Source organism: Castor canadensis, chromosome 5, assembly GCF_047511655.1.
Source record: "Castor canadensis chromosome 5, mCasCan1.hap1v2, whole genome shotgun sequence".
Classification (NCBI taxonomy): Eukaryota; Metazoa; Chordata; class Mammalia; order Rodentia; family Castoridae; genus Castor; species Castor canadensis.
In genome coordinates this window covers 42,370,952-42,395,567 of record NC_133390.1, presented here as the reverse complement: position 1 = coordinate 42,395,567, position 24,616 = coordinate 42,370,952, and positions in this window count along the sequence as shown.

Genomic DNA, 24,616 nt, shown 5'->3' with positions numbered 1-24,616 from the left:
CAAAGGTACAAAAAATCTGAGCAATATTCAACTAATAGAAACTAACTGACATACATAGAAAAGTCCACCCCCAAATTGCAATACATATACACATATGTGTGTGGACATGCATACTCACACATGTATGTATCGAGCACCCAATGAACCTTCACAAAAATAACATGGGACATACAACATACCTTAACAAATTTAGAAATAAAATAATGTATATTGTATCCTCTGACCAGAATATAATCAAAATACAAATCAGCAACAGAAAAATCTCTAAACACATTAAAATTACATATCATACTTCTAAATACTTCATGGGTTAAAGAAAAAAAGTACATAGAGCTTAATGAAAAAGGAAAACATAATTTATCAAAATATATGGGGTATAGCAAAACCAGTACTGAGATGAAAACTTATTGCTTACATTAGGAAGGAGGAAAAAAAAAAAAATCAAATCAATAACCTAAGGAACTTACCTTAAGAAACTAAAAAAATGGTAGAGTGCCTGCATTGCAAGTACCATGCTCTGAGCTCAAACTCTGGTCCCACCAAAAACAACAAAAAATCTAAAAAAAGCACAGCAATCTAAACTCAAGCAAGAAGGAAGGAAATTATAAAGATAAGAGCAGAAATCTATGTAATTGAAAATAGTGAAACAATGGAGGAAATCAATAAAACAAAAAGATAGTTTCAAAAAACAATAACACTGATAAACTTCAAGGAAGAATAATATAACATGTACTTAGAAATTGCTTTTAATGAAAAGCACCAACTCCTCACTTAGGCCTGCAAATGTCCAAAGGAACTAAAAGCAGGTAAAAACTTGGCATCCATTTTGTACCTGTCTTTGCTCTGAGTCATTCTGTCTGCAGTCACCTTGCAGCCACCTTGGAATTCAGGAAGGACAGGACTGAAAGATAATATCTTGCAACAAGAGTCAAAGCTGTTTCACAGCAACAATGACTTTCTTGTTATGACCAGGCCCTGCCTGACTAATCCTGATATAATGTCAGCCTTACTATTCCTTTAGCCACTGAACCACACCTATGACTGAGACTGTTTAATAATTACGCACACCTCTCACGCTTTGCCCCAGTTCTTCCTTTATTTAAACCTAAAGCTCGTGTCTGTCAGCAAAGGTGGGCTGAAATGCTTCCTTTGCCTTTACCTTGACATGCCCATGCTGCATAATAAATCTCCTTTCTTTGCCATCGCCACTACTTGTCTCTTTATTGAGTACGTTGTGGCGAGTGGTTGGACCTGGCATACTGGGATCACTGAGATAGGCCTCTGGTCTAGGACACCCAGTGACAATAACAAAAATAAAAAGTAAGAAATTATCATCAACATCAGGAATAAAATATTGAATATCACTACAGATTGTACATGTTTTAAAAATTAACAAGGCAGTACTGTGAACACTTTACACTAATAAATTATTCAGTTTTGAAGAAAAGGAACAGATTCTTCAGCAATAAAAACGAACAAATTATTATATGTGAAACAACTTCAATGAATCTCCAGATATTGAGGCTGAGTTAAGAAAATTAGTCCTAAAAGGTTACCATTCATACAATATTTTTGAAATAAAAAAATTAGAAACTACAATCCCTTAATGTTTCCTAAGGATGAGGGAGGTGAGATATTTCTAATGGGGAAACAGGAGAGAACTTTTTGGGATGGAACTGTTTAGTTTCTATACTGTGATGTTGGGTACATGAATCTACACATGAGAAAAATATAGAGAACTAAATAGACAAGCACAAGTGAGTCAAAGTTAAATTGGAAGAATATGAGTAGGATTTGTTGATTGCGTCCGTTTCAATGACATAGTTCAGATAGTGTATTTTAGTTTAAAAATGTTACCATTAGGGGACACTAAGTGATCTAGACCTAAGGTCTCCAGCATTATTGTGATTATTTTTACAATAGCATACATCCATAAATTTCCAAAATTGAAAATAGTAAAACAAGGTAATATTTATTGATTTACTGATCTATTGATAATGATTAAAGTCATTATCTTCAGAAGTGCCACTTCACTTGCTTTTCATCCTGTTGTAAATCACACAGGATTTACACCTTATATAAGTGTTTAAACCTTATATAAGTGTTTTCTACTTAAGAATATATCTTCTTCATTCTTTCATTATTCTCTTTCAGGACCCAAGATATCTCTTAAACTTACTATTTTACAATAATTCAAATACCCATACCCATTTTTGTATAGATTTTTTTAAAATCACAATACAATTGTCATAATACAATTCTTTTTACATCTCAAAGTATATTCTTTAATTAGAAAATTAAAAAAATTCAGTGAAGTTTGATAACCAAAAGGGCAGCTTTTGTTAGACACAAACAACTTATGCAGGTGACAGTAAAATTAAGAGAAAAGAAAATGTGGAATGTAAAATTTAGTCAGATACCAAATGTCTGTTCCTTCTCCTTTTTCTCAGACCCTGGAATCTGTGCTGACTGAGCCCATCTGGGAAGGCACAATAACCAGATGGCCATTGTAAACTGCTGGGGAGGCCCTGCGGCAGTGAGAGCTATTCCCAGAAAAGAAATCTTTTTGGGACACAATGAATAGAGGCCTAATTTATATTTTAGGCCTTTTGAAGGAGATTAAGGCCAAAGAGGCATGATTTTAAACTGTAGATGAGAGGGCTTTTTTTTTGTCTTTATGCCAATGACTCTGAATTATAAGTTTGGAAAGCTTCAGAAGTATGAAAAGATGCCATAAAAGAAACGAAGACTGAATAATTGTATGGGTGTGCAGATTACAAACAGTATGCAAAAGGATTGTGGTTAAAAAGATTTATCAAAGCAATGTCCTCTGCAACTGACTATTGTCATAGGGATTATGACTTTAGGAGGGTTATGACCAGCAGGGGATAAAGGAATGACATCCCTCCCCTTTTTTATACTAAAACATTTGGACAATTGATAACAAAGGATTAGAAATCAAACACATATTGCAGCCTTGTTCTATTCAGCTTGATGTCACATTGAAGGGACATGGTTCATGAACTTCGGAAGCACTAGCGCACTTATCATGGGACATCCACAGACCACATATGCCTCACAAGTCCTAGCAAATACCATGATGATAAAAATTAGTTCTGGTCTAAGCTAATCAGTAAATCAGATACAGATACTCATCTGGCATTTCAGGGTTGGTTCTTAATCCCCCTTCATCTTTTCTTTATGAGATGGCATATTTTAGATTTACTTATTTCACTGAAGATCTTTTTTTCCTATGGGACATGTCTCAAACACTGATGAAGGATTCTGGAATAATAAACTAAAGCTCAATCAGCACCAGTGTAAATGAAAAATGCAATTAATGTTTATCATATTTTTTCCATGCTTGGTAATTTTAATTATCGTTAAATCACATTTTGGTACTCACGATTGCCTTAGACAGTCAGTTGTGACTGACTACTAATTAATTATCCATTTATTAATTCAGCAATGCTGTATTAAGGACCTAAGTGTACTAGGTATAAAGATGAGCTCTCTTCCTACCTTCAAGCATCTCACTGTCTAACAGGTTGGATAGAACATTTATATGGAGAGCTAAATACAATGATAAAGTTGTAGTTATGATATTTAGATTCCACAAACGAAGGTGATCAAAGCCAGTTTTAGGGCCCATGTAGGTTTCTTGTCATCTTTACTTGGTCATACAGATTAAGTAAAAAAGAGGGTGGAAATATATTCTAGGTAGAAGGGCAGGTAATAATGAAAGGCAAGGAGTTGAAAAACAGCACAGTGTATACAAGAGACTGCATGCCTTTTGTTGTGGTTGTGAAAGTCCAAATGAGGAAAGATGAAGCTTGAGTAGAGGTATTATCTATGTTTTGGAGAGCCTGTTTTATTGGATGATCTTGAGGCTCATTATGTTGAAGAGGGTCATTGAAATATTTGGGAATTACAGCTACAGATGTAGATTCCCACTCATGCTAGAAATCTTTGGAAATTTTTTGGCAATAGATCAGAGAATAACACTATAGGCTGGGAATTCAGCTTAAGGCTATTTTAGAATTTTAATTAACTTATTTATTCACTTATCCACTTACCCATTTTGGTGGTATTAGGGTTTGAATTTAGGGCTTCACACTTGTTAGGCAGGTACTCTATCACTTGAGCCACACTCACAGCTACTCTATTTTGCAATAAGTTGAAAGATGATGAAATCTAAAATAGAATGCTAGTAGTCAGTGACATACAACCCTAAGGAGGCACCTGCAACAAATCATGTCTTTGTATTATTCTCTCTGATAAACACTGTCCACAGCTGCTGCCCTAAGGCAGTAGGGGTAGTTTATGGAGAGACTGAAGAACACCTGGAGGCTGAGGTGGTAAGGTAGATAGAAGGTTTACTGAAACTTAATAACAGGGAAACTAAGAGTGAAAATAAACTTGGTCCCAGAGAAGCCAAAAGAAGAATAACTTACTAACAAGGTCAAATGTCCAGTAATAGCTGGACTAACAGAGAAGGTCCACAGTGAGCACATAAAAGTCTAATAGGGCTGCTTGGAAGGTCCAGTGGCAGCCAGCTGGACATAGAGCACTTGTTCTCTCCATAGTCCTCTTTTACCACACTGCTTACCATAGGGAGAGGGGTTTTATAAGTTTGAGCACATGAGCAGTGACATCATTGGTTTAGGATGTTTTGTCCATTTGTTACCAGAATTCTAAGGAGTAGCTGATATACCATGTGTGCATGGGACAGATTCACTCTATGGACAATACTAGCTTGCTGCAATTACCAGCACACAGGAGAGGGAGTCTGTGGCCCTCTAAAGAGCATTCTGGTTTCAGCACATTTTCAGTGTCCCCCTGACTTGGCAAGAATCTTGGGAATGGAAAGGAGCATTTTAGGAACATGGTGGTAAATGTCCTTATACCAATGATCATATGCCTCCTCTTCACTATGGACAGAAACTATAGCTAGAAAAACAAATACAACAAGTCAAAGGTGATGAGCTTGAGGCAGGCTAAAATAGAGACTTATAGAAAAAAAACATTGCATCCTAGATTAGCCATGCTTTGGCTCAGGAAACACCCTCACCTGGCTGGAAATCACCCATGCCCCTCTCCAATCATTGATTATTGGCTGGGACTCACTTTCTCCCCATTCCCATAGGTTATCATAGGTTTTTAAAGCATCCAAAGGGCACAAACATGCTCTCTTGTCTTCTGGCTTCCACCTGGGCCCCACCATGCTTCCCTTGCATTTCCGTTTCCTAACCTTTAATAAATTCCCTTACTCCCATGTGTCCTGCCATGGATTCTTTTTGGTGGGATATGAAGAATTTGGAAGAATTCTGGTCACAAACCCATCAGCACTGTTAACAAGCTGTCTCTCTGTTGATGATATTGCATAATATTCCCAGACTCGACTGAGAGATGTCTGCTTGCTGACTTTGAATTAGTAATCTGCTATGTTGTGAGAGGTCATGAGAGAAAGTCACTTGGCAAGAAGTAAACATCCTCTAGGAGATGATTGCCCCTGGCTGACCTCCAGCAAGAAATAGGGACCTCAAACACAAAACAACAAGGAACTGAATTCTGCCAACTTTCACTCAAGCTTGTAAAGGAGTATCCAAAGGTCTAAAAAGGATGATACTATGACTTACCTCTTGACTGCAGCCTTTTGAGACCCTACGCAGAGGATTTAGATAAGCTGTGCCTGAGCTTCTGACCCACTGAAATGGTGACATAAGAAATGTGTGAAAAAAAAAAAAAAAGAAATGTGTGTTTCTTATTGATTGTAAGTGGGTGTTAATTTCCTATGCAGCAGTAGAAACTATATAAATAGATGAGAAGGAACGGATTCAGGAAAAGTTTTGAAAGTAAAACTTACCACATTTTGGTTACTGATGAGATGTGAAGGAGGAATGAGAGGGAGGAGCAGGGCAGGGTAGCTACTGGTGCTCACTTCCTATGCACCCATCTCCTCAAGGTTGAAGGCTACTTAAATAAAATCTTTGTGACTGTGGGAGAGGTTTCTTTTTTTTTAGCAGGGGGAGCATACTTAGCTGGTTCACAAGGCTGGACGCCAAAATGATGAAGAGAAATCACACAGGTAAATATTTCTTTTTTCCCTCTCTCAGTTCCTTACTCTTCTATCTATATTCATGGGACACCTCTTAAAAAAAAAACCACATTTTTTATTGTTGTTATACTCAGGGTACATTGTGACTTTTTTTTTTCATTTTTCTTTTGTTATTCATATGTGCATACACGGCTTGGTTCATTTTTCCCCCCTGCCCCCACCCCCTCCCTTACCACCCACTCCGCCCCCTTCCTATCCCCCCTCAATACCCAGCAGAAACTATTTTGCCCTTATTTCTAATTTTGTTGTAGAGAGAGTATAAGCAATAATAGGAAGGAACAAGGGTTTTTGCTGGTTGAGATAAGGATAGCTATACAGGGCATTGACTCACATTGATTTCCTGTGCGTGGGTGTTACCTTCTAGGTTAATTCTTTTTGATCTAACCTTTTCTCTAGTTTCTGGTCCCCTTCTCCTATTGGCCTCAGTTGCTTTTAAGGTATCTGCTTTAGTTTCTCTGCATTAAGGGCAACAAATGCTAGCTAATTTTTTAGGTGTCTTACCTATCCTCACCCCTCCCTTGTGTGCTCTCGCTTTTATCATGTGATCAAAGTCCAATCCCCTTGTTGTGTTTGCCCTTGATCTAATGTCCACATATGAGGGAGAACATACGATTTTTGGTCTTTGGGCCAGACTAACCTCAGTCAGAATGATGTTCTCCAATTCCATCCATTTACCAGCTAATGATAACATTTCATTCTTCTTCATGGCTGCATAAAATTCCATTGTGTATAGATACCACATTTCTTAATCCATTCGTCAGTGGTGGGGCATCTTGGCTGTTTCCATAACTTGGCTATTGTGAATAGTGCTGCAATAAACATGGGTGTGCAGGTGCCTCTGGAGTAACAGTCTTTTGGGTATATCCCCAAGAGTGGTATTGCTGGATCAAATGGTAGATCGATGTCTAGCTTTTTAAGTAGCCTCCAAATTTTTTTCCAGAGTGGTTGTACTAGTTTACATTCCCACCAACAGTGTATGAGGGTTCCTTTTTCTCTGCATCCTTGCCAACACCTGTTGTTGATGGTGTTGCTGATGATGGCTATTCTAACAGGGGTGAGGTGGAATCTTAGCATGGTTTTAATTTGCATTTCCTTCATTGCTAGAGATGGTGAGCATTTTTTCATGTGTTTTCTGGCCATTTGAATTTCTTCTTTTGAGAAAGTTCTGTTTAGTTCACGTGCCCATTTCTTTATTGGTTCATTAGTTTTGGGAGAATTTAGTTTTTTAAGTTCCCTATATATTCTGGTTATCAGTCATTTGTCTGATGTATAGTTGGCAAATATTTTCTCCCACTCTGTGGGTGTTCTCTTCAGTTTAGAGACCATTTCTTTTGATGAACAGAAGCTTCTTAGCTTTATGAGGTCCCATTTATCTATGCTATCTCTTAGTTGCTGTGCTGCTGGGGTTTCATTGAGAAAGTTCTTACCTATACCTACTAACTCCAGAGTATTTCCTACTCTTTCCTGTATCAACTTAAGAGTTTGGGGTCTGATATTAAGATCCTTGATCCATTTTGAGTTAATCTTGGTATAGGGTGATATACATGGATCTAGTTTCAGTTTTTTGCAGACTGCTAACCAGTTTTCCCAACCGTTTTTGTTGAAGAGGCTGCTATTTCTCCATCGTATATTTTTAGCTCCTTTGTCAAAGATAAGTTGGTTATAGTTGTGTGGCTTCATATCTGGCTCCTCTATTCTGTTCCAGTGGTCTTCATGTCTGTTTTTGTGCCAGTACCATGCTGTTTTTATTGTTATTGCTTTGTAATATAGTTTGAAGTCAGGTATTGTGATACCTCCTGCATTGTTCTTTTGCCTGAGTATTGCCTTGGCTATTCGTGGCCTCTTGTGTTTCCATATAAATTTGACAGTAGATTTTTCAATCTCTTTAATGAATGTCATTGGAATTTTGATGGGATTTGCATTAAACATGTAGATTACTTTTGGGAGTATAGACATTTTTACTATGTTGATTCTACCAATCCATGAGCATGGGAGATCTCTCCACTTTCTATAGTCTTCCTCAATCTCTTTCTTCAGAAGTGTATAGTTTTCCTTGTAGAGGTCTTTCACATCTTTTGTTAGGTTTACACCTAGGTATTTGATTTTTTTTGAAGCTATTGTAAATGGAATTGTTTTCATACATTCTTTTTCCGTTTGCTCATTGTTAGTGTATAGAAATGCTAATGATTTTTCTATGTTGATTTTATATCCTGCTACCTTGCTGTAGCTATTGATGATGTCTAGAAGCTTCTGAGTAGAGTTTTTTGGGTCTTTAAAGTATAGGATCATGTCATCTGCAAATAGGGATATTTTGGCAGTTTCTTTACCTATTTGTATTCCTTTTATTTCTTCTTCTTGCCTAATTGCTCTGGCTAGGAATTCTAGTACTATGCTGAATAGGAGTGGAGATAGTGGGCATCCTTGTCTAGTTCCTGATTTTAGAGGGAATGGTTTCAGTTTTTCTCCGTTAAGTATAATGCTGGCTGTAGGTTTGTCATATATAGCTTTTATAATGTTGAGGAACTTTCCTTCTATTCCTAGTTTTCTTAGAGCTTTTATCATGAAATGATGTTGGATCTTATCAAAGGCTTTTTCTGCATCTATTGAGATGATCAAGTGGTTTTTGCCTTTGCTTCTGTTAATGTGGTTTATTACGTTTATTGATTTTCGTATGTTGAACCACCCCTGCATCCCTGGGATGAAGCCTACTTGGTCGTGGTGAATAATTTTTTTGATGTGTTGCTGAATTCGATTTGCCATTATTTTGTTGAGGATTTTTGCATCAATGTTCATTAAGGAGATTGGCCTATAGTTCTCCTTTTTGGAGGTGTCTTTGCCTGGTTTTGGGATAAGTGTAATACTGGCTTCATAAAATGTGTTAGGCAGTTTTCCTTCCCTATCTATTTCGTGGAACAGTTTAAGGAGGGTTGGTATCAGTTCTTCTTTAAAAGTCTGATAGAACTCAACAGAGAATCCATCAGGTCCTGGACTTTTCTTTTTGGGGAGACTCTTGATTCCTGCTTCAATTTCATTTTGTGTTATAGGTCTATTCAGGTGATTAATTTCCTCTTGGTTCAGTTTTGGATGATCATATGTATCTAGAAATCTGTCCATTTCTTTTAGATTTTCAGATTTATTTGAATATAGATTCTCAAAGTAGTCTCTGATGACTTCCTGGACTTCCATGGTGTTTGTTGTTATCTCCCCTTTTGCATTCCTAATTCTACTAATTTGGGTTTTTTCTCTCCTCATTTTAGTCAGGTTTGCCATGGGTCTATCGATCTTGTTTATTTTTTAAAAGAACCAACTTTTTGTTTCATTAATTCTTTGTATGGTTTTTTTGGTTTCTATTTCATTGATTTCAGCTCTTATTTTTATTATTTCTCTCCTTCTATTTATTTTGGGATTTGCTTGTTCTTGTTTTTCTAGGAGTTTGAGATGTATCATTAGGTCATTGATTTGGGATCTTTCAATCTTTTTCATATATGCACTCATGGCTATAAACTTTCCTCTCAAGATTGCCTTAGCTGTGTCCCATAGGTTCCGGTAGGTTGTGTTTTCATTTTCATTGACTTCCAGGAACTTTTTAATTTCCTCTTTTATTTCATGTATATTGTGTAGAGGTTGGATGAAATGTTCTATAGACATCTACTAGGTCCACTTGATCTATTGCATATTTTAGATCTTGGATTTCTTTATTGAGTTTTTGTTTGGATGACCTATCTATTGATGATAATGGAGTGTTAAAGTCTCCCACAACCACTGTGTTGGCGTTTATATATGCTTTTAGGTCTTTTAGGGTATGTTTGATGAAATTGGGTGCGTTGACATTGGGTGCGTACAGATTGATGATTATTATTTCCTTTTGGTCTATTTCCCCTTTTATTAGTATGGAATGTCCTTCTTTATCTCATTTGATCAATGTACGTTTGAAGTCTACTTTGTCAGAGATAAGTATTGCTACTCCTGCCTGTTTTCAGGGGCCATTGGCTTGGTAAATCTTCTTTCAACCTTTCATCCTAAGCCTATGCTTATTTCTGTCGGTGAGATGAGTCTCCTGTAAGCAACAAATTGTTGGATATTCTTTTTTAATCCATTTTGTCAAATGGTGTCTTTTGATGGGTGAATTAAGTCCATTAACATTAAGCGTTAGTACTGATAGGTATGTGGTGATTCCTGCCATTTAGTTGTCTTAGTTGTTTGAAGGTTTGATTGTGTGTACCTAACTTGATGTTACTCTCTACTGTCATGCTTTTTCTTTTCCTGTGGTTTGGTGCTGCTTGCCTTTTCATGGTTAAGTTGGGTGTCACTTTCTGTGTGCAGGATCCCTTGCAAAATCTTTTGTAATGGTGGCTTTGTGGTCACATATTGTTTTAGTTTCTTCTTATCATGGAAGACTTTTATTGCTCCATCTATCTTGAATGATAGCTTTGCTGGGTAGAGTATCCTGGGGTTGAAGTTATTTTCATTCAGTGCCTGGAAGATCTCACCCCATGCTCTTCTTGCTTTTAATGTTTCTGTTGAGAAGTCTGCTGTGATTTTGATGGGTTTACCTTTGTATGTTACTTGTTTTTTCTCTCTTACAGCCTTCAATATTCTTTCCTTAGTTTCTGAACTTGTTGTTTTAATGATGATATGTCATGGAGTAGTTCTTTTTTGATCTGGTCTGTTTGGTGTCCTGGAGGCCTCTTGCATCTGTATGGGAATATCTTTCTCTAGATTTGGGAAATTTTCCATTATTATTTTGTTGAATATATTACGCATTCCCTTTGCTTGCACCTCTTCTCCTTCTTCGATGCCCATGATTCTCAAGTTTGGTCTTTTGATGGAGTCAGTGAGTTCTTGCATTTTCTTTTCACAGGTCTTTAGTTGTTTAATTAATAGTTGTTTGGTTTTTCCTTTAATTACCATTTCATCTTCAAGTTCTGAGATTCTGTCTTCCTTTTTTTTCTATTCTGCTGGATCGGCCTTCTGTTTTGTTTTGCAGTTCTGTTTCGTTCTTTTTTCTGAGGTTTTCCATATCCTGGCTGGTTTCCTCTTTAATGATGTCTATTTTGTCCTGAGTTCATTTATCCATTTATTCATTGTGTTCTCTCTTTCACTTTGGTGTTTATACAGTGCTTCTATGGTTTCCTTTATTTCTTCTTTTGCTTTTTCAAATTCTCTATTTTTGTTGTCTTGGAATTTCTTGAGTGTCTCCTGTACATTTTGGTTGACCCTATCCAGTATCATCTCTATAAAATTCTCATTGAGTACTTGTAGTATGTCTTCTTTTAAATTATTGTTGTGGGCTTCATTGGGTCCTTTGGCATAGTTTATCTTCATTTTGTTGGAGTCTGGATCTGAGTTTCTGTTCTCTTCATTCCCCTCTGGTTCCTGTACTAATTTTTTGCTGTGGGGAAACTGGTTTCCCTGTTTTTTCTGTCTTCCCGTCATTGTCTTTGGTGTTGTTACTGTCCCTGTACTGTGTGCAATTAAGTATTTTCTAGCTTGTAATAATAACAATGGTAATATTTAGAATGGAAGAGTGAGCTGAGATGGAAAGCAAGAAGTTAAAGAAAAGGGGAAAACAAATATACAGACAAGAGGGAGAAAGCAGAACAAGGTATCAGACAAGAGAGTTTCAAAGGTATAAACAGGGAGTGTTAGTGTACTAATTGACAGTAAGCTGAACAGACATTAGAGAGACAGAGAGAGGATTGAAAATCAAAGATAAAAAAATAAAAAATAAGTAAATGAAAGAAATATCTATATATAAAAATGAATTAAAATAAAATGGAAAATAGAAAATTAAAAAAAACCAAAAAACAAAAACAAAAAAGCTTCCAAGTTTATATGCAATGCAGTTTCAGTCTTAATAATTTGGGTGTTGGTCTCAATCTCCAGTCCTGGAGTTGGTGCCTTAGATGTTCTGTAGTTGTCTCATCAAAGGGGATGCGTAAAGTAGAACAAAACTACACACTCACACACACACACACACACACACACACACACACACACACAAAATGCCCCACCAAGTGTCCCAAGTTCAAATGCAATACAGTTTCATTAAGTTTTTCAGCTTGCAGGTGTAATTCGGTTTTTCTCTCATCAAAGGTACGGAGAAAAAGAAAAAAAAAGACTCTAGAGACCATTCTGAGAGTGGTATCTGCAACTGTGGCTTGCTTGCCTGCTGCTCTCAGCCTGTTGTAGCTGGCGGCGTTATTTATGCAGATCTCTGGGGTGAATTTAGCACTCACCTGGTCCCACAGGCTTTGTTTGTTCAGAGTTCTTCTGTGCGGGAGCCTCTGCTACAAGCTTTCCCCTTTCCAAGCACTGGGAAAGGTGACACTGCCCCCGTTGTCAGGCCTGCATGTTTATTTACAGTTCATGTGGGAGGTGGGTCTTTCCCCTCCTGTGCAGTTTTCCTCCCACTGCCACTTTCACAAGCTTTCCTGCTCCTGCTTACTGGGTGGTGCTGCTGCTCCTGCCGGCGGCCACCATGTTTATTTACAGTTCATGTGGGAAGTGGGTCTTCCCTCCTCTCCTGTGGAGTTTTTCTCCCTCCACCACTCTCACAAGCTTTCCCGCTCCTGGTTGCTGGGCGCGCGCCCCGTTCCCGCCAGAGGCTCTCCAGCACGCCCGGCTTGTTTATTTACAGTCCCGGGAAGGGTTCCCTTCCCCCAATCTTCAGCGCTCAGGGCGCCCCACCCTCTTTCCAGCGTGTCTTAACTGTTCTTATTGCTTAGTACTCAGTTTCTCTTTTTTTCCCAGGTGGAGGTCAGTCTGTCCAGGGGGCTATGCTGCTCTGGCCCAGGCTTGTCTGTGGGGCTACCGCGGTACCGCGAAGCTCACCTGGTCCGCGTCTTCCCAAGCCGTATGGGCGCCGGCCACTGGCAGCCCGGGAGCCCTCCTCATTTCTCCATTTAACGTGAAGTGTAGATTCTCTGCGCTGGCTGGAGGTGTGGAGGGGTCAAAGTTATGCCTTTTCTCAGTGATTATGCCTGCAAAGTGTGTCTCCAGTGTCTCTCCAAGATTTCACTATAGGAGGCTCGCTTTCTGCTTCCTACCTCTAGCCGCCATCTTGAAATCCTCCATTGTGACATTTATAAAGGTTCTTATAATATATGAAATATATCATAGCTAAATTCACTCCCCCATCATTCTCCTTTATCTTTCCTCCTCCATTCCTAGAATAGTTTCAACAGGTCTCATTTTCTCTTTTACATACATGTATACACAGTATTTGCAACATATTCACCCTCCTATACTCTTTCCCCGTATCTTCCTCTTTCCTACTGATATCAACTCCTCAGACATGACCTATAAATCACTTTTTTAAAGGTCTGCTTTTAGGCAGACCTTTTTAAATTTGAACAATATAAAATTTCTGTATCTCCTTGTACAGAGAATCAATACTGGCAGTTTAATGTGATTATTTCACTTCTCAAAGGAAGATCATCAAAGAATTTGTAAACCTGTCTTTAAAACAACCATATTGCCATAAAAATAAGAAATGCTGGCTGGATAAACAAACAAAATACCCTCATGCTTTTCTTTAAATTCACTACAGATGTTGAAAGTTAAAGGAACTATGTTCTAGAGGAATCATGTCTTTTCAGATGAGATGAAGGATGCTCCTATATTAGCTGATAAAATTGGGGTGGTGATGCTATTGTTATTTTTAAATTAAACACTTTGTTATTTTTCCTAGAAAATCATTATCTTGATGTCTGTTATTATGTTTCTTCAATGAATCAAAACAGTTCATCAAAAGCCACCCCATCCCATACCCTTTCTACCATTTTTGTGACTCTTTTCTAGTATTTCAAATATTGTAGCAGCCAGTGCGGCGCCTTCCACCGACTTGCCATCCACATTTACTATCACACGTGAAAGTTCTGATAAGGGTTTAGATCATCCTGTCAAGAAGCTGATCAAGATCATGATTGGTATTAACTATAGGAAAGAGAATCTAGAATGGATGATAGAGAAGGGCCATCAGCTTATGGCTTCTAAATCAAATGTTGCAACAAGTTTTGAAGTTTCCCTAAATATGGCAAAATTAGTAAGGGAAACAAATGGCTGTAACTGGCACAAGAGATGGGTTATGGTAGTTACACTTCTGAGTCAAAGCACCCATCATTCAGCAGCTAGGAATATTAGCTGGTGATAGTTCATGGATGTATTGTCTATGAGAATTTTACAGGGTTGCTCCCTTGCCCAGTGCATGCAACTCTGTTTCTAGAGATTTCAATCTAAGAATATGTTTTTTGAGGAAAACAGAAAGAGAATATATTAATTAGAAAAAATATATACACTTTCAAATACACCAAAAATTTAGGCCTTTATCATATATGAGGTTGTTATTTGGAGAAATCTGAATTCAAGTGTCCATGAATTATTTATTCACATCCTTTGTTTCTTCATTTTAGATGGATGACAGACTTTTTTTTTAAAACGTTGTTACTCAAATAGATTTTGATATAAAAATAGTAAACTCATTTTGGGTTTTTCTCTATCTGTAGCTCTCCTTTCCAAATGTTGCCCAGATGACCAGAAGTGATCTCAAACTCAGGACAGATGCTTTGCTATGAACTCATGGGAGGGCAGCAGAAAGAGCCAGCAACTTTTCATACACCTGTGGACCTGGCAGCTACTCAGAGTCACTCTGTGACAGCTGGACCTACCTAAATTCCAGATTTTTCTTCCTTCACTAAGTCATGAGTCTTGTTCATGACTCTTCTCTGATCCTTTACCTCCTATTTTGGACCTTTATCTTCCAGGCTTCTTCCACATTGTTCAATGTCTACTTCTATAAAAAAACTTCAAAATACTCAATGATTTTGCTTCCCTGATTGAACCATTATCAATTGAAATTCTTTAAAATTACATCATGTCTAGTTTTTCATTTTATTTTCTTTTGCTTCTTTTGCATGTGTGTTTGTATACATTTAATTTTTTGAGACAGGGTATTGCTAATGTTGTTGAGGCCAGCTTTGAACTCTTGAACCTCCTGCCTCAGCCTCTTGAGTGCTGGTATTATAGTTGTGTATCACCGCTCCCTGCTACTTCTTTTTAAAATCTATGTAATTTGATACTTTATAAAGTGATTTACAAATCACTTTAATTATAAATTAATTTAATTTTTAAATTTCTCAAATTTAGAATTTTATTTTTTATTTTTTTTTTTTACAGTTTTCCATCCTTTTATTATTTCCAGCTGCATTCTTTTTTTTTTTTTTTTCATTTTTCTTTTATTATTCATATGTGCATACAAGGCTTGGTTCATTTCTCCCCCCTGCCCCCACCCCCTCCCTTACCACCCACTCCACCCCCTCCCGCTCCCCCCCCTCAATACCCAGCAGAAACTATTTTGCCCTTATCTCTAATTTTGTTGTAGAGAGAGTATAAGCAATAATAGGAAGGAACAAGGGGTTTTGCTGGTTGAGATAAGGATAGCTATACAGGGCATTGACTCACATTGATTTCCTGTGCGTGGGTGTTACCTTCTAGGTTAATTCTTTTTGATCTAACCTTTTCTCTAGTTCCTGGTCCCCTTTTCCTATTGGCCTCAGTTGCTTTAAGGTATCTGCTTTAGTTTCTCTGCATTAAGGGCAACAAATGCTAGCTAGTTTTTTAGGTGTCTTACCTATCCTCACCCCTCCCTTGTGTGCTCTCGCTTTTATCATGTGCTCTTAGTCCAATCCCCTTGTTGTGTTTGCCCTTGATCTAATGTCCACATATGAGGGAGAACATACGATTTTTGGTCTTTTGAGCCAGGCTAACCTCACTCAGAATGATGTTCTCCAATTCCATCCATTTACCAGTGAATGATAACATTTCGTTCTTCTTCATGGCTGCATAAAATTCCATTGTGTATAGATACCACATTTTCTTAATCCATTCGTCAGTGCTGGGACATCTTGGCTGTTTCCATAACTTGGCTATTGTGAATAGTGCCACAATAAACATGGATGTGCAGGTGCCTCTGGAGTAACAGTCTTTTGGGTATATCCCCAAGAGTGGTATTGCTGGATCAAATGGTAGATCGATGTCCATCTTTTTAAGTAGCCTCCAAATATTTTTCCAGAGTGGTTGTACTAGTCTACATTCCTACCAACAGTGTAAAAGGGTTCCTTTTTCCCCGCATCCTCGCCAACACCTGTTGTTGGTGGTGTTGCTGATGATGGCTATTCTAACAGGGGTAAGGTGGAATCTTAGTGTGGTTTTAATTTGCATTTCCTTTATTGCTAGAGATGGTGAGCATTTTTTCATGTGTTTTCTGGCCATTTGAATTTCTTCTTTTGAGAAAGTTCTGTTTAGTTCACATGCCCATTTCTTTATTGGTTCATTAGTTTTGGGAGAATTTAGTTTTTTAAGTTCCCTGTATATTCTGGTTATCAGTCCTTTGTCTGATGTATAATTGGCAAATATTTTCTCCCACTCTGTGGGTGTTCTCTTCAGTTTAGAGACCATTTCTTTTGATGAACAGAAGCTTCTTAGCTTTATGAGGTCCCATTTATCTATGCTATCTCTTAGTTGCTGTGCTGCTGGGGTTTCATTGAGAAAGTTCTTACCTATACCTACTAACTCCAGAGTATTTCCTATTCTTTCTTGTATCAACTTAAGAGTTTGTGGTCTGATATTAAGATCCTTGATCCATTTTGAGTTAATCTTGGTATAGGGTGATATACACGGATCTAGTTTCAGTTTTTTGCAGACTGCTAACCAGTTTTCCCAACAGTTTTTGTTGAAGAGGCTGCTATTTCTCCATCGTATATTTTTAGCTCCTTTGTCAAAGATAAGTTGCTCATAGTTGTGTGGCTTCATATCTGGCTCCTCTATTCTGTTCCACTGGTCTTCATGTTTGTTTTTGTGCCAGTACCATGCTGTTTTTATTGTTATTGCTTTGTAATATAGTTTGAAGTCAGGTATTGTGATACCTCCTGCATTGTTCTTTTGACTGAGTATTGCCTTGGCTATTCGTGGCCTCTTGTGTTTCCATATAAATTTGACAGTAGATTTTTCAATCTCTTTAATGAATGTCATTGGAATTTTGATGGGAATTGCATTAAACATGTAGATTACTTTGGGGAGTATCGACATTTTTACTATGTTGATTCTACCAATCCATGAGCATGGGAGATCTCTCCACTTTCTATAGTCTTCCTCAATCTCTTTCTTCAGAAGTGTATAGTTTTCCTTGTAGAGGTCTTTCACATCTTTTGTTAGGTTTACACCTAGGTATTTGATTTTTTTTGAGGCTATTGTAAATGGAATTGTTTTCATACATTCTTTTTCCGTTTGCTCATTGTTAGTGTATAGAAATGCTAATGATTTTTCTATGTTGATTTTATATCCTGCTACCTTGCTATAGCTATTGATGATGTCTAGAAGCTTCTGAGTAGAGTTTTTTGGGTCTTTAAGGTATAGGATCATGTCGTCTGCAAATAGGGATATTTTGACAGTTTCTTTACCTATTTGTATTCCTTTTATTCCTTCTTCTTGCCTAATTGCTCTGGCTAGGAATTCCAGTACTATGTTGAATAGGAGTGGAGATAGTGGGCATCCTTGTCTGGTTCCTGATTTTAGAGGGAATGGTTTTAATTTTTCTCCTTTAAGTATAATGCTGGCTGTAGGTTTGTCATATATAGCTTTTATAATGTTGAGGAACTTTCCTTCTATTCCTAGTTTTCTTAGAGCTTTTATCATGAAATGATGTTGGATCTTATCAAAGGCTTTTTCTGCATCTATTGAGATGATCAAGTGGTTTTTGCCTTTGCTTCTGTTAATGTGGTTTATTACGTTTATTGATTTTCGTATGTTGAACCACCCCTGCATCCCTGGGATGAAGCCTACCTGGTCGTGGCGGATAATCTTTTTGATGTGTTGCTGAATTCGATTTGCCATTATTTTGTTGAGGATTTTTGCATCAATGTTCATTAAGGAGATTGGCCTATAGTTCTCCTTTTTGGAGGTGTCTTTGCCTGGTTTTGGGATAAGTGTAATACTGGCTTCATAAAATGTGTTTGGCAGTTTTCCTTCCCTTTCTATTTCATGGAACAGTTTAAGGAGGGTTGGTATCAGTTCTTCTTTAAAGGTCTGATAGAATTCAGCAGAGAATCCATCAGGTCCTGGACTTTTCTTTTTGGGGAGACTCTTGATTCCTGCTTCAATTTCATTTTGTGTTATAGGTCTATTCAGGTGATTAATTTCCTCTTGGTTCAGTTTTGGATGATCATATGTATCTAGAAATCTGTCCATTTCTTTTAGATTTTCAGATTTATTTGAATATAGATTCTCAAAGTAGTCTCTGATGACTTCCTGGACTTCCATGGTGTTTGTTGTTATCTCCCCTTTTGCATTCCTGATTCTACTAATTTGGGTTTTTTCTCTCCTCATTTTAGTCAGGTTTGCCATGGGTCTATCGATCTTGTTTATTTTTTCAAAGAACCAACTTTTTGTTTCATTAATTCTTTGTATGGTTTTTTTGGTTTCTATTTCGTTGATTTCAACTCTTATTTTTATTATTTCTCTCCTTCTATTTGTTTTGGGATTTGCTTGTTCTTGTTTTTCTAGGAGTTTGAGATGTATCATTAGGTCATTGATTTGGGATCTTTCAATCTTTTTAATATATGCACTCATGGCTATAAACTTTCCTCTCAAGACTGCCTTAGCTGTGTCCCATAGGTTCCGGTAGGTTGTGTTTTCATTTTCATTGACTTCTAGGAACTTTTTAATTTCCTCTTTTATTGCATCGATGATCCATTCTTCATTAAGTATTGAGTTATTTAGTTTGCAGCTGTTTGCATGTTTTTTGTCTTTACTTTTGTTGTTGAGTTCCACTTTTACTGCATTGTGGTCAGATAGTATGCACGGTATTACTTCTATTTTCTTATATTTGCTGAGGCTTGCTCTGTGCCCTAGGATATGATCTATTTTGGGGAAGGTTCCATGGGCTGCTGAGAAGAATGTATATTGTGTAGAGGTTGGATGAAATGTTCTATAGACATCTACTAGGTCCACTTGATCTATTGCATATTTTAGATCTTGGATTTCTTTATTGAGTTTTTGTTTGGATGACCTATCTATTGATGATAATGGAGTGTTAAAGTCTCCCACAACCACTGTGTTGGCGTTTATATATGCTTTTAGGTCTTTTAGGGTAAGTTTGATGAAATTGGGTGCGTTGACATTGGGTGCGTACAGATTGATGATTATTATTTCCTTTTGGTCTATTTCCCCTTTTATTAGTATGGAATGTCCTTCTTTGTCTCGTTTGATCAATGTAGGTTTGAAGTCTACTTTGTCAGAGATAAGTATTGCTACTCCTGCTTGTTTTCGGGGGCCATTGGCTTGGTAAATCTTCTTCCAGCCTTTCATCCTAAGCATATGCTTATTTCTGTCGGTGAGATTGGTCTCCTGTATGCAACAAATTGTTGGATCTTCTTTTTTAATCCATTTTGTCAAACGGTGTCTTTTGATGGGTGAATTAAGTCCATTAACATTAAGCGTTAGTACTGATAGGTATGTGGTGATTCCTGCCATTTAGTTATCTTAGTTGTTTGAAGGTTTGATTGTGTGTACCTAACTTGATGTTACTCTCTACTGTCTTGCTTTTTCTTATCCTGTGGTTTGGTGCTGCCTGCCTTTTCATGGTTAAGTTGGGTGTCATTTTCTGTGTGCAGGATCCCTTGCAGAATCTTTTGTAATGGTGGCTTTGTGGTCACATATTGTTTTAGTTTCTGCTTATCATGGAAGACTTTTATTGCTCCATCTATTTTGAATGATAGCTTTGCTGGGTAGAGTATCCTGGGGTTGAAGTTATTTTCATTCAGTGCCTGGAAGATCTCACCCCACGCTCTTCTTGCTTTTAATGTTTCTGTTGAGAAGTCTGCTGTGATTTTGATGGGTTTACCTTTGTATGTTACTTGTTTTTTCTCTCTTACAGCCTTCAATATTCTTTCCTTAGTTTCTGAACTTGTTGTTTTAATGATGATATGTCATGGAGTAGTTCTATTTTGATCTGGTCTGTTTGGTGTCCTGGAGGCCTCTTGCATTTGTATGGGAATATCTTTCTCTAGATTTGGGAAATTTTCCATTATTATTTTGTTGAATATATTACGCATTCCCTTCGCTTGCACCTCTTCTCCTTCTTCAATGCCCATGATTCTCAAGTTTGGTCTTTTGATGGAGTCGGTGAGTTCTTGCATTTTCTTTTCACAGGTCTTGAGTTGTTTAATTAATAGTTCTTCAGTTTTTCCTTTAATTACCATTTCATCTTCAAGTTCTGAGATTCTGTCTTCTGTTTGTTCTATTCTGCTGGATTGGCCTTCCGTTTTGTTTTGCAGTTCTGTTTCGTTCTTTTTTCTGAGGTTTTCCATATCCTGGCTGTTTTCTTCTTTATTGTTGTCTATTTTTGTCCTGAGTTCATTTATCCATTTATTCATTGTGTTCTCTCTTTCACTTTGGTGTTTATACAGTGCTTCTATGGTTTCCTTTATTTCTTCTTTTGCTTTTTCAAATTCTCTATTTTTATTGTCTTGGAATTTCTTGAGTGTCTCCTGTACATTTTGGTTGACCCTATCCAGTATCATCTCTATAAAATTCTCATTGAGTACTTGTAGTATGTCTTCTTTTAAATTATTCTTGTAGGCTTCATTGGGTCCTTTGGCATAGTTTATCTTCATTTTGTTGGAGTCTGGCTCTGAGTTTCTGTTCTCTTCATTCCCCTCTGGTTCCTGTACTAATTTTTTGCTGTGGGGAAACTGGTTTCCTTGTTTTTTCTGTCTTCCTGTCATTGTCCTTGGTGTTGTTACTGTCCCTGTACTGTGTGTAATTAAGTATTTTCTAGCTTGTAATAATAACAATGGTAATATTGAGAATGGAAGAGTGAGCTGAGATGGAAAGTAAGAAGTTAAAGAAAAGGGGAAAACAAATATACAGACAAGAGGGAGAAAGCAGAACAAGGTATCAGACAAGAGAGTTTCAAAGGTATAAACAGGGAGTGTTAGTGTACTAATTGACAGTAAGCTGAACATACAATAGAGAGACAGAGAGAGGATTGAAAATCAAAGATAAAAAAAATAAAAAATAAGTATATGAAAGTAATATCTATTTATAAAAATGAATTAAAATAAAATGGAAAATAGGAAATTAAAAAAAAAAAAACCAAAAAACTTCCAAGTTTATATGCAATGCAATTTCAGTCTTAATAATTTGGATGTCCGTCTTAATCTCCAGTCCTGGAGTTGGTGCCTCAGATGTTGTTCTGTAGTTGTCTCATCAAAGGGGATGCATAAAGTAGAACAAAACTACACTCACACACACACAGAAGAAAAAAAAAAAAAAAAAAAGCCCCACCAAGTGTCCCCAGTTCAAATGCAATACAGTTTCAGTAAGTTTTTCGGCTTGCAGGTGTAATTTGGTTGTTCTCTCATCAAAGGTAGGGAGAAAAAGAAAAAAAAGCGTCTGGAGACAGTTCTGAGAGTGGTATCTGCAACCGTGGCTTGCCTGCCTGCTGCTCTCAGCCTGTAGCTGGCGGCGTTATTTATGCAGATCTCTGGGGTGAGCTTAGCACTCACCTGGTCCCACAGGCTTTGTTTGCTCAGAGTTCTCCTGTGCGGTGGCCTCTGCTACAGCCTTTCCCCTTTCCAAGCACTGGGAAAGGTGCCACTGCCTCGCGTTGTCAGGCCTGCGTGTTTATTTACAGTTCACGTGGGAAGTGGGTCTTCCCTCCTCTCACAAGCGTCCCCGCTCCTGGTTGCTGGGCGCGCCCCGCTCCCACCAGAGCCTCTCCGGCCCGCCCGGCTTGTTTATTTACAGTCCCGGGAAGGCTTCCCTTCCCCCAATCTTCAGCGCTCAGGGCGCCCCACCCTCTTTCCAGCGTGTCTTAACTGTTCTTATTGCTTAGTACTCAGTTTCTCTTTTTTTCCCGGGTGGAGGTCAGTCTGTCCAGGGGGCTATGCTGCTCTGGCCCAGGCTTGTCTGTGGGGCTACCGCGGTACCGCGAAGCTCACCTGGTCCGCGTCTTCCCAAGCCGTATGGGCGCCGGCCACTGGCGGCCCCGGGGGGCCTCCTCGGTTCTCCGTTTAACGTGAAGTGGAGATTATCTGCGCCGGCTGGAGATGTGGAGGGGTCAAAGTTATGCCTTTTCTCGGTGATTATGCCTGCAAAGTGTGTCTCCAGTGTCTCTCCAAGATTTCACTATAGGAGGCTCGCTTTCTGCTTCCTACCTCTAGCCGCCATCTTGGAATTTCTCAAATTTAGAATTTTAAAAGACATTTTTGCCTGGGCTATTCCTTCCTTATTAATTTATTTGCTTTTTTCCCTGTTTTATTTGCTCTCCATTGAAAAGGACATTGGCATTTATGTTCTTTACCTTTAGATCTCTTATCTTGACATACTTTTTTTATTTCCCTATTTCACATCAATATCTGTGGAAGAGTTTCTAATAATGTCTTAGCACATTGATTTACTCTTCAGCTATATCCATTCTTTTCAGCCTGTACTTTGAATAATTTCTTTTCCATCCCTTACAGTTTTTATGCACTACCTCCAGTTGATTATTTTTTAAAACTTTGTCTCCCATTCATGTTTTCAAGATTCTCCTTTCTTTTTGGTGATATTTAGTATGCTTATTTTAAGTGTTTGTGTTTTCCAATCCTTTATTCTGTTTTGTCTGCAACACAATGGTCAGACAAAAGCTGCAATGTAGCATTGTTTCTTATATATGGTAAATCTACAAAAATAATAATCTTTCAATACATTTTTATTAAATAGGTGGGACTAAATACAAAGGATATCTGTTGTCATCTATTGCTAGTGCAAGAAAATGCAAAGTATGAGAAAAATACTTTATGTTCACATATTTGAGACAAAAAGATATGTAAAACTGTCATTATAGAGGATATTATTATGTGTTTATAAAAACTCAAAAAAGTTTTTTTTTTTTTTTTTAGAGACAAGGACTCACTATGTTGCCAATACTCTCTTTAAATCCCTGGGCTGAAGCTATTCTGCTTTTTGAGTAGCTGGGAGTACGCATGAGTTTGGTAAAAAAATCTAATATATTCTTGTTACTGATAAATAAATGAAACTTAGAAAGATACAATATCCTCCCACACCTGCCAAAATAACTGGAAAATATAACAAAAAGTAAGAAATTCATATCAGCAATAAAGAATATATGAAGTATATAAGCGTTTACCTAATAAATAGAACAAGAACTTTTATTTTAAAAGCACCTTTTAAAAAGACATATGGAAATATTTAAAATCAATGAAGAAATGTAACATGTTCATGGAGAGAATAACAATTGTCCCAGGAAGTCATGGACATACACCTAAAGCCATGTGGAATAGAGACAATACAGGGTTTAGTGTAATAGCAGAGCACGTGTGTTCTCTACACAGTCATTATTCCAGAGTTTAGGGAGGGAATGTAAATGCTCTCTGTTCAGAGTGGTCGATGGTCCAGCAGAAAGGATTTGCTCTGCCACTCAGAGTGAAAATGAGCTCTGCTGCCAAACCTAATTACATATCTGAATATTTTACATTACATACTGTAAGAAGAATAGGGTACACCTAGTTTCTCTAAATAACCAGAAATGTATCAAGAGAACTTCCAGCCAAAGAGCACTCTGACAAACTAAGGGCATAGACGACCAAATCTGCATGCAGGAGTCATGGGTACAGCCTTGCTCTCTAAAATTGCTGAGTAGCTAAATGCTGAGTCAATTCTCTAAGAAAATCCTACTAGAGGAAAATGTAGGAGTCTGCAGGTTATCCAAAGTTGCCTCTCACCATTAACATTGGAAAAATATTTACTCCTTCAAGTGTAATCTTAAAAACAGTCTAATTCCAAATAAAATTTTAAAGGCTTATTTTTAGGGATTCAACAATTCATTATAATATTTACATGATAATATTTTTTCTTAAAAAATAGGGAGCCTAGATCCTAAATGTAATGAAGATATACTACAGAAATACATAATAATTGTTCAGCATTAAGATAGGAAAGCATATAAACCATCAGTGGCAGAATAAAGCAGACTTCCTCAGCCTCAGCACTATTGACCTTTTGAGCAAGATAAGTTGTTGCTGCAATACCCTGGCCCTCCCACTCCCCAGTTTTGACAAGTAAAAGTTCTCTGAGTATTTTCAAATGTCTTCTAGGGGGAAAATTACCCCTTATTGAGAACTAGACTAGAGTGCTCAAAAACAAAGCAACACATTATCGAACAACTTGTTTTTGATGGAACTTGCACCAATGAGAGGGAAGATATATCAATGGCATTAATAAAACCGGCTCAAATATAGAGAAAAATAAAGCTAAATCCTGTGGTGGTCTGAATAATAGTTCATCCAAAGATATCCACATCCAAATCCTCAGAACCTTTCAGTTACCTGACACAGTTGCTATAGCTTAGATTTGTTTGTTCCCACCAAAACTCATGATAAAATTTGATTGTCACTGTGATGCTGTTGGAAGGTGGGGCTTTTAAAAAGTAATTAA